We start from the raw sequence: 12,694 nt of genomic DNA, 5'->3' as shown, positions 1-12,694 counted from the left end.
TTGTTTTTAGCTCTAAATTCCATTCTGCCTTCTTTAAATGTTGCTTCTCACCCTAATCAAGATTTTAGAGAATTTGGCATGCATAAAAATTATGAATTCCTATTTGTTTTCCCAGTTTGTACTTTAAGGGTTTCAGAAAGATGCCTCGGGTCCTTTGTGGTTGGTTGGTTGTTTTTTCTCTTTTTCTTGGTGCCCAGTAGCTCCCACATCTGTAACAAATTATTTTCTCTCAGATTTAACACTGAATAAGTTGCTCCTCTATCCACTAAAATTCCACTTTATGTCCTCTAGTTCCTACTTTTAATTTAACCAGTGGATCTGCCAGGGTAGATTCCCCAGGTCCCTGTCAGTCTGATTCCAATCCAGTTGCTGCAGCCACACCATGGCACTACCCCCCCCAGGGCAGTCTCACTTCCAGCGTCCGAACTCTCCCCCCCAGTTTCAAAGCAACCACTGCAGCTGTGGCTATAGCACGACCCAGCTTTTCCTTTCCTACCTGTTCCCGATTCCTATACGCTCTCCATGCTTCCTGCTGTCCACATTTATCCAACAGCCCCTCAGTCCCGTCCATGAATGTCTGTCCCCACTTGTTTGCCTGCCCCAGCACCCATCCCATGCTCAAACACAGGAGCTGTGTGAGCTCCCCTCCTTTCCCCCTTGGTTTTCCTTTTTTCCCCTCACCGTTGCTCACCCTGCTCTGCAGGGGCTGCAGATGCCTCTGCAACAGCACTGCTGCTTTAACCCTTTCTGAACCGGGAATGTGCATCTGCCACTTGGTGCCAGTGCAGGGATCTCTTGCTCCTTATGAATATCAGACAGGACAGATGCAGAGGGTGCTCCTCTCGCAGGTACCTGTGATAGATAATTTTACAGCCTATCTTCCTGATTACTGTTTTTAACTCTAAACATCTTTCCCCAGTGTCACAGCTGAACAACAGCTCTCCATCCATCTTCACTTTCAGGTTTTCCCTGTCCTTTTCCAAAGCCAAAATTAAGGGATCTGGCGGAGCTATATTAATTTTGCATTGCGTCTGTCACTCCACGTGGTCTCTTAAAGTGAAGAACATATCGGCATACATTACTTCATGCCATTTTCCTTGCAGCCTCAAAACAACATTCATTGTAACAATGTATTATAGTTCAGATTGCATTTTAGGCCATTTTTCCTGATCTTCCAAAGTATACAAAGGCCACCGTCGGTTACAATATTTTACCAACATTTTCTTATTTCCTGAGCCCCCAGGAGACCCTCCCAGTTCTTTCCAGTGTGCCAACATGCACCCTAAAGGACTCTTTTGCATTGATCTCTTCACTCTGCAGATTTTCCATTATCAATCTCTCACACACAGACATGGGATCCCACAGACACACTCTACACAGTTACAGAGACTAAAACTCTATCAAACAAACCACAGTTAATAACACAGTTATAACATCCTGTCACCAATACCAAAATCACAAGACCAAAATCCTTAATGTAACAAACCACAGGATCCAAAACCATTTCCCAGACACCCCCTGCATCTTGCAGGACCCAAACCACAAGAACACCTGCTTCCTGTGGGTGTATCCCAAACGGACGCCAGCAGCCGGGTGTACACCTTTACCTACGAGATTTCTTATCTTGATGTATGGAAGGCTTCCAAACCTTGCGTACACTTACCAACCCAACCCAATGACCAATGCAGTCTTTATGCAAGATGCCCCTTGCACCTTACAGACTATACAGAAGAAAAGAATACCTTTGATGAAGATGGTCCTTGTCTGCTCCCGCAGTGATCCCAATGAGTGGAGGGGAGCCCTGTCCTCAGCGGGTCCTGCAGCCGAGCAGAGAGGGTCCCATCTGGGGTGACAAATGGATACGGAGACAACTGCAGGAACAAACTTGCCAACACAGTTTCCAAGCTGACAAGCAGGTATTCTTTATTGCTGCACCGGCAGACACGGGGGATAGCTCCTCCTAACGTGTGTCCCTGTATTGCTCTACAGGCCATCCTTATATTGATGGCTTGGCTTCGCCAGTGAAGATTTGGGAAGGCCTTTACCCACACTTACTTCCAGCACGATGACCCACCCAGCTCCCATCTGACCATCCCACACCCATGGGCTCCAGAAGCTCTTGGAAGAGGAGGAGTCCAGGCAGGAAGGGGGAGCGACCTGCTCCCTTTCAAACCCATCCCCACCAACTTCCAAATGACAGGGGCACACAAGTAACACTGCCCTAGGCTTCAGGAACAGCACAGGGACAGAGTGGAACAGAGCCCCTGTCCCACAGCAAAACTGCATCAGAGGTTACCTCCAGCAACAGACACATTTGTTGGTGCTCGCCAGGCTTGCTGTGGCCTCCATGCAGCAGAGGCTCCCAAGTCCATCAAATGTGTGCCTGTAGCAGCCTCCTCAGCCTCGCAGCATCGACTGACAGCAGAGAAAGACACAAACAAATCCCAAGAACATTAAGCTGAGTGCAGAGCTTAAATCTGCTCCCCAGGCACATTTGCAGTTTTCAGTCACTATAAACCTGGGTGTCCAAAGTCACCTGGCACACACAGTGCTAGCAAGGGCACATCGCAGAGCAGCTCAGAGTGATGACAGATGCACCCTGGTGTAAGAAATCCATAGCACCCAGATAATGGAATCACAGACTGGTTTGGGTTTGAAAGGAACCTTAAAGCTCATCCAGTTCCAACCCCTGCCACAGTGTGACAATGGTACCTTTCAATCTACCTTCCTCCACCTGAGGAGTCCTGGCGATCCAAAAGAAAGTCTCCACTAAGCAGTGGGGAAAAGAACATGCAGGTGACATCTGACACATGCACAGCCTTGCTATGCAGTTGGAAAATTCACATGGGAAATGCTGGTTATTCCACCCATTCCTCAAACAACACAGACTTCAGGAGATTCACAAATTCTAGGAGACCAAGGCCAGGTTGGACAGGGCTTGGAGCAACCAGCTCTAGTGGAAGGTGTCCCTGCCCATAGCAGGGGGTTGCAGCTGGATGAGCCTTAAGGCTTCTTCCAACCCAAACCACTCCATGATTCTATGATACTCTGGATTTTGTAAGACAGGCAAATCAATGCTCTTCCTAAAATTTGCAGCTTTTAGGCTGCTTCCCAGAATATGGCACAACACAATCTTTTTAAGCTGAGCTATCACTCTGAAACTCAAAACTAACGCTTTCAGCCCTGCTCCTGCTTTCACCCAATACAAACCTCAAACAGATCTCCTGAAGATACTCACATACTGGTGTGAATCTGAGTCAAAGCAACTGCCTGTAACCAAGGGCAGTGCCCAGAGCACTTTACATTCAATTCTGCTTTAGCTAAAAACAGTAGGCTCCTATGGAAGCACATGGTTATTTATATTGCTCTGTTTATTTATATTCTATTTCTATTGCTCTGTCTCGTTTGAATCAACAGAGGGTGGGTGGCCAGAAGACTTCTCCATGTGACAGGAAGGCAGACTAACAGCTCTAGCCCAGTGACACAGTGGAACACCTCGCTGACCCCAGTGGGATAGGATGTGCGAAGGAGCACGACAGGGAACCACAAGCGTCTCCCCCCATCCCTAAGCCATCATCCCAGAACAGACTTTGCCCCAGAACCACAGAGACCCAATTCCCACTGCTTCTTGGCAGCTCTGACCAGCCTGGAGGACAACATCTGATTCAGCAGGGAGGGCAGAGGCCATGAACCACAATGCAGGCCTCAGCTTGAACCCAGACTTCACAGGTTCACCAATGCCACCTTCACTGGCCATGAAGGAGCTGCAGAGGAAGCCGCTGCGTTATGCCCAGAGGAAAGCTGATTTCACATCACTTTCCTGCTCCTCAACCAAGATCAATACAACTTCATTTCAATTTACTGGCTCAGGAAGATTAATTCCACAGCATTTGTTAAGCACTGAGTACTATTATTACCCAAACTGCTCAAGTTTGGTTCTTTTTCCTCTTTGACACAAGTGCCTAAGGACCAATATGTCTGAAGGATTAAAAGTCACTTCAAAAGCCAACATAAAAAGAAGAGGGATTTGAGAAGCCTGACTGTGTCATTCCCACTGCAGCACTTACACATCCATGGCCTGGCTGTCCCCAGACCAGCACATCTCAACTGACTGCTGTGGGCTGACATTTATATGAACACTTTCAAGAGAAAAATCAACTTTTAGGTCTCAAGTCTCCTTCCTGCCAATCAGCAGGAAATTAACAGCAGAAAAAAGCCTTCTGCTCAGCAGAACTGCCCTTCATCTCCTACAGCAAGGAGCACAGGGAGCCTGCTCATATGTCCCCATGGGTCTCTTGCATGCTGAGGTCCCAGGGCAGTGTGACTGTGCCCCAAAGTCCCCCACAGCTCCCAGGACACTGAGCCACCAACTACAGGCAGAGCTGCACCAGCTCCAAATCAAACTGTGTGAAGATGCAGATGCCCACCGGGCTGAGGACACTCCTGTCTCCTCACACCGGTTCTGTCCTTGCTGGGGGTTAGGGCACAGGCAGTTGTAGCCTCACCAGTCCCCTGAAGTGACTCTCCAGGAGACTCTATGGACAGCACAGGGGAAGTGGCTGCAGGAGCAAGCAGGAGGAACCCCCTCTTACATGGCAAAGGGGGCAACTGCCACATTAAGCAGGGCTTTGGGGACATCAGTGTCAGGCTGCTCCTACGTCCTGACCTCCCTCTCCCCATCCAGCTCTGTGGGAATGGACGAGATTCCAGCTTTTTCCTCCCTAAAGGAATAAACCCCTATACAGCACAGAAGAAAGAACTACTACCAGCCAAAAACCCTTTGGTATTTCATATGCCACATCCTCCAAGCCTCTCCTGGAGAAAGATATCAGCACTTCTAACATGGAACTTAGTCTCAAAAGCCAAATGCAAGACTGGGGACACCTTTATCTATGACTGGATGAGACCCAGAAGACCCTGTGCCAACTTCTGACAGACACCTGGAGGGACAGCCAAACACACAACTGCATTTTTTATGAAGTATATAGCTACCAAAACAAATACCTGCTGCAGCTTATTCATTGCCCAAAATCATGTCTTTTCTAAAAACATCTGTCAGCACATAGGGGAGGAAGCAAGAGGGCCTGACTTTGGAATGCCATAGTCACAACACAGCTAACCTGCCTTTTCAGGGAAATCCAGCTGGAGAATTACACATCAATATGCAGTATTGCACCCTGAATACTGATTGGCAGTTCTAGAGTGGAACAAATCTCTTCTCTCTCTTTAAAATTGTCTGCCATCTTTTCATCCCTTCATTAGCTATCTCAGTACAAAGTGAACTTAATGCACCACGTGTCATCTGAACCGGGTTTTAAACACTTCCTTTAAACTAAGCTGCTCTGTGACCTTTGGGTTACATTGATTTCAGTTTCAAAGAAAACAACAACAGAAAGAACACTTTGATCGGGTAAGCAGTTTTCTTCCTAGTCACACTCTGTCAACAATACAAGACATTACTAGCAGTTAGAAAGAACCAACTCTGAGTATGAGTTGCTGAGAAGCCATTCTTTGAAGTGCTGTTTAAAGACAACAAAGCCTTAAGGGGAAAGCACATGTCAGAAAGTATTTCTAGTATAGCAGAAATCCCCACTTGAACCTAGTGACAGACATCGTCCAGCCGGATCACTGGGCTTGTTCCTCAAAGCACAGGGAAGCTACACCAGTGATGCAGGGGGTAGGCTGTAGGCAGAAACACACACTCCCCCCCAATACCTGTACCCACCCAAACAACAGAATAACCCTGCAGAAAATACAACCATCAAAATAAAATAAGATTTGCAAACTCCAGCAAGTTATCCCATCATTCCTGGGGCAAATTAACTCCACAATGGCCTTCACTCCACTGCCATGACCAAAAGCAGAAATAAAACCTTTACAGAAATCACAAGCTTTGAACTTTCAGTGGTGGTCTCTACTGGAGCAGTTTTCACTGCACTGGCCTGAAGCTGCTAGCACCGAGTTCCTCACAACTCCATTACAACACATGTATGAGGGAGTGAATCCAGAGCTAGATGTTTGCTTCTAACTTTTACATTAAGAGTTTATGATAGATGGTACCATTCATCATCCTATTTCTAAGCATCCCTTTTTTTTCTTCTCCCCCTCTTACGGATGGATTTATTGACATAGAGGCATATATTTCAATATAAGGGATCTTGCAATGCACACAGTTCTAAAATGATTTGTTTTCCAGTTTCTACACTTCCAACAAATAGGAATATTTTGACTACAGGTGATGCATTTTTTCCTCCTCCTACACTAAGTAACTTGACAAAACAAAGATTCCACTTCATTTTCAACTACTTGTGCTATCTCAGTCTCAACTGCTCATTTGTTCTCATAGCACATTTAGTTTCCTTACGTGTGGATGTCCTGCAATGCTCATGCCCAATCTATGAGCGCCTGAAATAAAGAGGCTGACATGAGAGGCTTGAATACATATATTCTTGTATATGACAATTCCGAGTTTGAGGTGGAATGAGGGAAAAACAAGTGGAAAGAAACCCAAGGAAGTGGTCAGCCAGCAGGAAACATGTCTGCTACTTGGCAACAAGAAGCTACATTAAAAGCTCATTATAAAGTTTGCCCTGCACTGAAACAGAGCAAATCAAGAACCTTCCCCTGGGGGCAGACTTCACAAGGGCTTTCTGTGGTTTAGACACTTCCTCTGCAGTTGCACACAGGGCTCAGCTTTTTATTGCTGCACATGCAAGGATGACTGGAGAAAACACCTACAGGTGTTCTAACAAGATTTAGAATCAAGAGATTCTAATGTGACTTACTGCAACCCCGGAAGTTATGACAGCACTTTATTCTTTTAATAATCCATTCAAATAACAAAGCACAGCAGCATACTGGGGCATGGAAATGGCCTCAATGTAACTGGCAGCAGGACAGGATTTCTCTGGAATTAAGGATCTTCATTGTAAATAGTCTTTAAATTCCTGACTTCTGCCTCTTTTCATGGACTTCAGGCTTCTGGCCTTCCTCTCTCTTCTGCCTCTGTAGTGAAGTGACAGCGAGGAGTAAAACCGATACCAGCTCCTCTGCATCAGAGGCAGATGATATTCCAGTGCTCACACTGGAAGCAAAACCTGCTTTACAGCTGAGTTGTTCCCAAATTCATCAAAAGGAAGCAACACAGGACTGGGGAAGGGCTGAAACCATGCCATGACTTCAGCCTGCAGCTGTTCTGGCCCTATGACTGGAAGCCAGCTCCTATATGCGCCCCGTGCTCTTCCTCTCCCCACTCTTCTTTGGAACCATGCAAGCCTTTGGTGTGGAAATGGAGATGAAAGCAACAAGAGAGGTTCGAGTGTGTTTACTTCATAATCCATTTCAGCCCCAAAAAGTGACTTTGCAGACAGATTAGAGCTCATATGACAGTGGCAGCTCTTTTATTACTGTGGCACTTGTCCCCTGTGTACCAGAGCGTGACAACTGCCATATTCCTTAACATGGATCAAGAGACAGCTGAAAGGTTACAAACTCTACAGAGCTGCCACAAAACAGGAATGGTTTCATTACTTTCCTTTACATCGGATACCTTTGTGCAATCTGTAGCTGTTGAAGCAAGTCAGAAGAGTTTGAAATGCAGATTGTTTGAAAAGTGGTTTATGCTTATGCCTATGTTCACTTAAACATGTTACAACAGTCACCAGCACTCCAGCAAGACTCTTTCAAGTAACTGTGTGGGTTACACATCAGCTGGTAGCTGGATGCCCAAACATTCCAAAATCCCCCACATCCTCAGGTGTTCTTTGTCTTGTGTTCAGTCCTAGAAAAACTCTACAGAGAGAGGAAAAAAGAATCTTTCTCTTTAACCCTAATAAATCTTATTCAAACTTTCTATGATGAAACATGTACACCACTGAATTGATTTCCTGGAGCAAGGAGCTTGTTTATGATAAGTACTTGTTTGTGCTAAAAGAAAAGGTGTGACAGAAAACATGTAGGTGTATTTCTGAGGAGCAGCATGTAAAGCACAGCTCTGGACACCCTGGCAGCTGCCAGGGCTGGCCTCTGGGCTGCAGGGCTGGATTCTGCCAGACCCCAAAAGAAGAGGAACAGCCCTGAGCTTGTCCTTGGGATCCAAGTATCTGAGGACACATCAGGGAGCCCAGCAGCTGTGCCCAGAGCATGGAAAACAAGGACTGGGACAGCCCCTAGGGCTCCTGGGCACAGGCACTGCCTGGGGCCAGCACCCCAAAGGCTTCCTCTGAAGGCTGCTGGGCTGAGGGGCACCAGGTGTGCCTGGGCATGGGGGGCCCCGTCACCCCCATGTCATTGTGACACCACCTGGCAACGCAGCAACCACAACGCCCTGGGACAGAAGAAAAGGGAGCAGCTCCTGTGTCCCCTGGCAGAGATGGCCCAGGGCAGCCCAAAGACATCCCAGAGGAAGTCCTTGAGGAGCTGCGGGAGTTACTTGGAGGGGCCCTGAGGGAGGAAACCAGCACCTGGTCAAGGCTGCTGGAGGCCAGCTCCTGGCAGCACCAGCTTGGTAGCACATTGGATGGGAACAGTTCTTTTCAGCTGGATAGCTGTGGCCAGACCATAGGAATGCCACCTGAGGAGCACTGCAGAGCTCATCATCATCCCCTGTGGAGCCAGGGGCAGCAGCTGTAAGCAAAGAGATGCAGAGATGTTTCCAGGTATCTCAGTGCTGTGGAGCAGACACTGGTGCCTGCCAGGCATAGGGAGGGGGTTTCTTGCCCACAGGGTCCATCAGGCCAGGGGCCTTTGACCACTCTCGGGAAGTGCTGAGCTGGTTCTGGGTTGAGGGAAAATAGGACTTGGGGGTGTTCTGGGAGGTGTGATCAGCCTTTGGGGCCAGAATCAGGTCCTGCTCCCATGCTCAGGGATAGCCGATCGCCAGTGCTGGGGTCAGGAAGGAATTTTCCCCCAGGCACATTGGCCCTGGCCCAGGGGTTTTTCGCCTTCCTCTGAGCATCCAGCAAGACACTGTTAGGGCTCCTCTGCTCCATTCTGGCTGCTCCTGCACCACGAAGGTGGCACCTCATGTCCTGCAGCTGGGGGGGGAAGGCTTTTTTTCCCCCATGGATCTGAGAGTGTCCCTGTGGGTTTTTTGCCTTCCCCTGCAGCAGTGAGCCAGCCCTTGACAGGGCTCCTCTGGGCTATGGTGGCCCACAGGTTGCTGCTCCTGCTCCACGCGGGTGCCCCTCGTGCCCCACATCTGGGGGGAGGAAGCTTTTGCGACTCCCAGGGTACCCCTGGGGTTGCTGCTTGTCCTCTGTCACACTGAGCACAGCCCCTTGTCAGGGTCCTGTCAGCTTGGTTCTCACATGCTGCTCTCACACCTCCAGGGCACAACTTGTGCCCTGGCTTTCCCTGGCTCCATTGCCCAGTGCAAGCTTGGAGCAGGAGCGAGCTCTGCTCTTCTCTTGGCTCCATTCCCTGTGGTTCTTGCTTGTGCACAGCAGCCTGGGCTTGGAAGGGCTCCAGCCTTGTTGCCCATCAGCAGCTGCCACTTTCCAGCTCTCCCTGAGTGCAACACCTGTGCCAGGAGGGCACGAGAGCACTTTTCATGCATCCCGGAAGAGAATCGAAAGGAAAGGAAGGTAATGGAAAGCTAAGGAACATAGCTGAAAGTAACCGAACAGAATGGAAAGGAACATAACAGGAAAGAAAATAACGTAATGGAAGAGAGTTAAGTAATGGAGAATAAAGGAGGGCAATGGACAGGAAAGAATGGTAATAGAGGAAGCTGAGTAAGAGAAAAGAAAGTGAGTAACAAAAAGGAAAGAAACATAATGGAGAAGAAAGGAAAGAAATGCACTGCAGTGGAACAGAAATGAAAGTAACATAATGGAAAGGAAACAAAGAAACATCCTTTATGAAATGTCATTTTTAGGAAAGGAAACAACAGGAACATAAAGAAAAGAATAGAACAGAACAGGAAGGAAATGAAAGTAACATGAGAGGAAAAACAGGACAGGAATTTAACAGAAAGGATAACATAATGGAACAAAAATAAAAGAACATAATGGAAGAGGGAGGAAAGGAAAGAACACAACATAACTGCAAGTAATTTAACAAAATGGAAATGAATGATGAAGGAAGGAAAATAATGTAACAGAAAGTAGAGTAACATAATGGAAAGAATGGTAACAGAAGAAAGTTAAGTTACAGACAAGAAAGTAATATGAGAATACAATAGAGAAACATATTGCAATGGAACAGAAATGAGAGTAACGTAACAAAGGAGAAGAACATCATGGAACAGAAATGAATGTAAAGGTATAGGAAATACCACACTTCATAACATTTCCTTTTTTGGAAAGTAACAAAGGAACAGAACAGGAAGGAAATAAAGGAACGCAACTGTGAAAGTATCATAACACAAAGGAAATGGTCGTACTGGAATCAAAACTAACATAATGGAAGGGAGAGCAACGGAAAGGAAACTAATGGAAAGGAAGTTATAGTAAGAATACTAACAGCAAGGAAAAGAACAGGAATGAAAGTAATAGGAAATTAATACAAAGTACCGTAACACAAAGTAGCATAAAAAATGGAGAGTAATGTCTCAGAAAGTAAAGGTTTGCAACAGAAAGTTATAGAAAGGAAAAGACCATAATGGAACAAAAAGTAAAATAAATCTCGTTTCCACTTGTAACCTTTGTAATTTGTTTCTCTTTATAGTTGAAACGCCCCTGGCATTTCAGGCAAAGAAGTATCATCATTATTCAATTAATGATGAGTGCAGGCAGTGAATGGAACTAGAACAGTTGTGTTGAAAGTGACCTACACAGACCATGTAGTCCAACTACCTGATCAAAAGTGGAAGCAAGGCATTAAAGGCACTGTCCAAATGCCTGTTAGGGTTAGGGTTCCAGGTTTTAACCACCCTCCGGGTAAAGAAATGCTTCCTCATGTCAAGTCCAAACCTCCCCTGGTGGACACAGCTTTGAGCCATCCCCAGACGTCCTGGCACTGGGTACCAGGGAGAAGAGCTCAGCATGTCCCTCTCCACCTGTTCATGCAAAAGTAGTGTTAAACGTAGAAATCCACACAACAACCCCAAAAGTTAACGTAGTTATATATGTGGTGTCACAAGTTAAACAAGGCATGTTCTTCTAACACCAGTTAAAAGGACAAAACAGGCAAGAAACAGGTAACTCCTGTGGTCTGGTTTTTGACTTGCAATTAATTTCTCTTCCTTGCCTGTGGTGCTATGTGACAGTCGGCAATACCTGGACAGAAAGAAAGTCTGACTCTTCTGCCTTCTACAGGACTCCATGAACAACAGACATTACTGAACCACAAAATATGTCGATATATAATAACTTTGTCAAATAGCCATATATATCTATTCTTTATTGTAAACAATGTTGCACCACTGAGGACAGAGGCCAGTTAAGACTGATTAATAGCTGTGATTTGCAAAGCTTATAGAATGGAGAACTACTACCTTGCTCAGACTACACTGAATGGTCACTACAGATTTGATGACCTCTCTCATGTAAAAGCTTTTAGCAATTATTTGCCTTTTGCTTAGAAATATGAATTAAGAACAGACTTCTTCTCCAAAGTGCATTAAAGAAAAAAACCCAAAAGGGAATTAGCAAATAAAATGCATTTACCTGTCATGTTGCAGTAAACTTTCAAAGGCCTCAGTGCCCCACTGTCATCTGGATCTATCCAGTAGTAATTGGAAGTTTTGCCCAAGTGTTTGCATGCTTCACAAGAGTTCATGAATAGCTGGAATGAATTAAACCACAACAATAAGGATCTTCATATCTTGGAGTAAAAAATCCATAATGACAACAAACTGTCTTTATTTATATAACAAGAACTATACCCTCGAGATTAAAGTAATGTCACTGACATTCACAGGCAACAAAGCATCTCTCCAACAGAAACACATGGGATTAAAAGCTTGAGGCACACAATTTGATTCTGTTGGCATGTGACAGAAAGCCACGATAGGAAGAGAATTCCAATAACTCGGCTGGGGGAGAGGGTGGGTGGGAGGGGGAGGAACAACCAAACTTTAAGAGGATCTTTAAACCATTCTTGAAAATACTGTGGTTCAGAACTTGGTTTATACAGTGGTTTAAGATTTACATCACGAACGGCGACACTTTCATTAACACAACATACTTTTAGGAGATACAAAAAGAAAACTGGGAAGCTTTTTGGTGTAAATCTTAGGATTTTTCAGGTTTTCTTACAACTCAGAATAACATCAAGTTTCAAAACTTAAATTTCTCACTAGATGGAATACTTGTCTCTACACAGCTCTGCAGCTCCCCTTTTACTGAGCTACATAAAGAATAATCTGTTCCAGCAAGGTCTACAATTTCACCCTAGTTACTGGAAGCTTCATTGCTTTAGCAGGTAGTTTTCCTTCACCTCTCCATACTGTTTTTTATTTCAAGTCATAAAACTGCTTGTCAAATTGTGTTATCATTAATAGCTCCAGCATGATAATAAGCATTGTAGGTAGAAGCTTTTCTAGTAATTCCCATATTCTCCTTGAAACAGATGACTATTCCAAAGTTGTGTATTATACATGAATGAATTAAACCATTTCAGGCATAGAAAAAGTAAAACTGGTAGTTTATGCAAGCTGGTGTGTTTGTATACATATCACTTGTAAACTATGTAAGTATTTTTCTGTGCAGTATTTCAGAGGAGGAATGTGTAATGCTGCTTTGTTTTCCAA

At 45.5% G+C, this 12,694-nt stretch overlaps 1 long non-coding RNA gene across 1 annotated transcript; it reads right to left on the bottom strand.

The window, feature by feature from the left end:
* Positions 1-1,786: 1,786 nt before the first annotated feature.
* LOC117436519 (uncharacterized) lies at positions 1,787-11,721 on the bottom strand. Its single transcript, XR_004549859.1, has 3 exons — positions 11,610-11,721; positions 2,297-2,415; positions 1,787-1,843 (listed from the first exon to the last, which is right to left on the bottom strand). It is a non-coding gene; the product is annotated as an uncharacterized lncRNA (long non-coding RNA).
* Positions 11,722-12,694: the final 973 nt, after the last annotated feature.

The sequence above is a fragment of the Melopsittacus undulatus genome, chromosome 7 (genome assembly GCF_012275295.1).
Source record: "Melopsittacus undulatus isolate bMelUnd1 chromosome 7, bMelUnd1.mat.Z, whole genome shotgun sequence".
In the NCBI taxonomy this organism is placed as follows: domain Eukaryota; kingdom Metazoa; phylum Chordata; class Aves; order Psittaciformes; family Psittaculidae; genus Melopsittacus; species Melopsittacus undulatus.
This window is presented reverse-complemented; position numbering and strand designations above follow the sequence as displayed.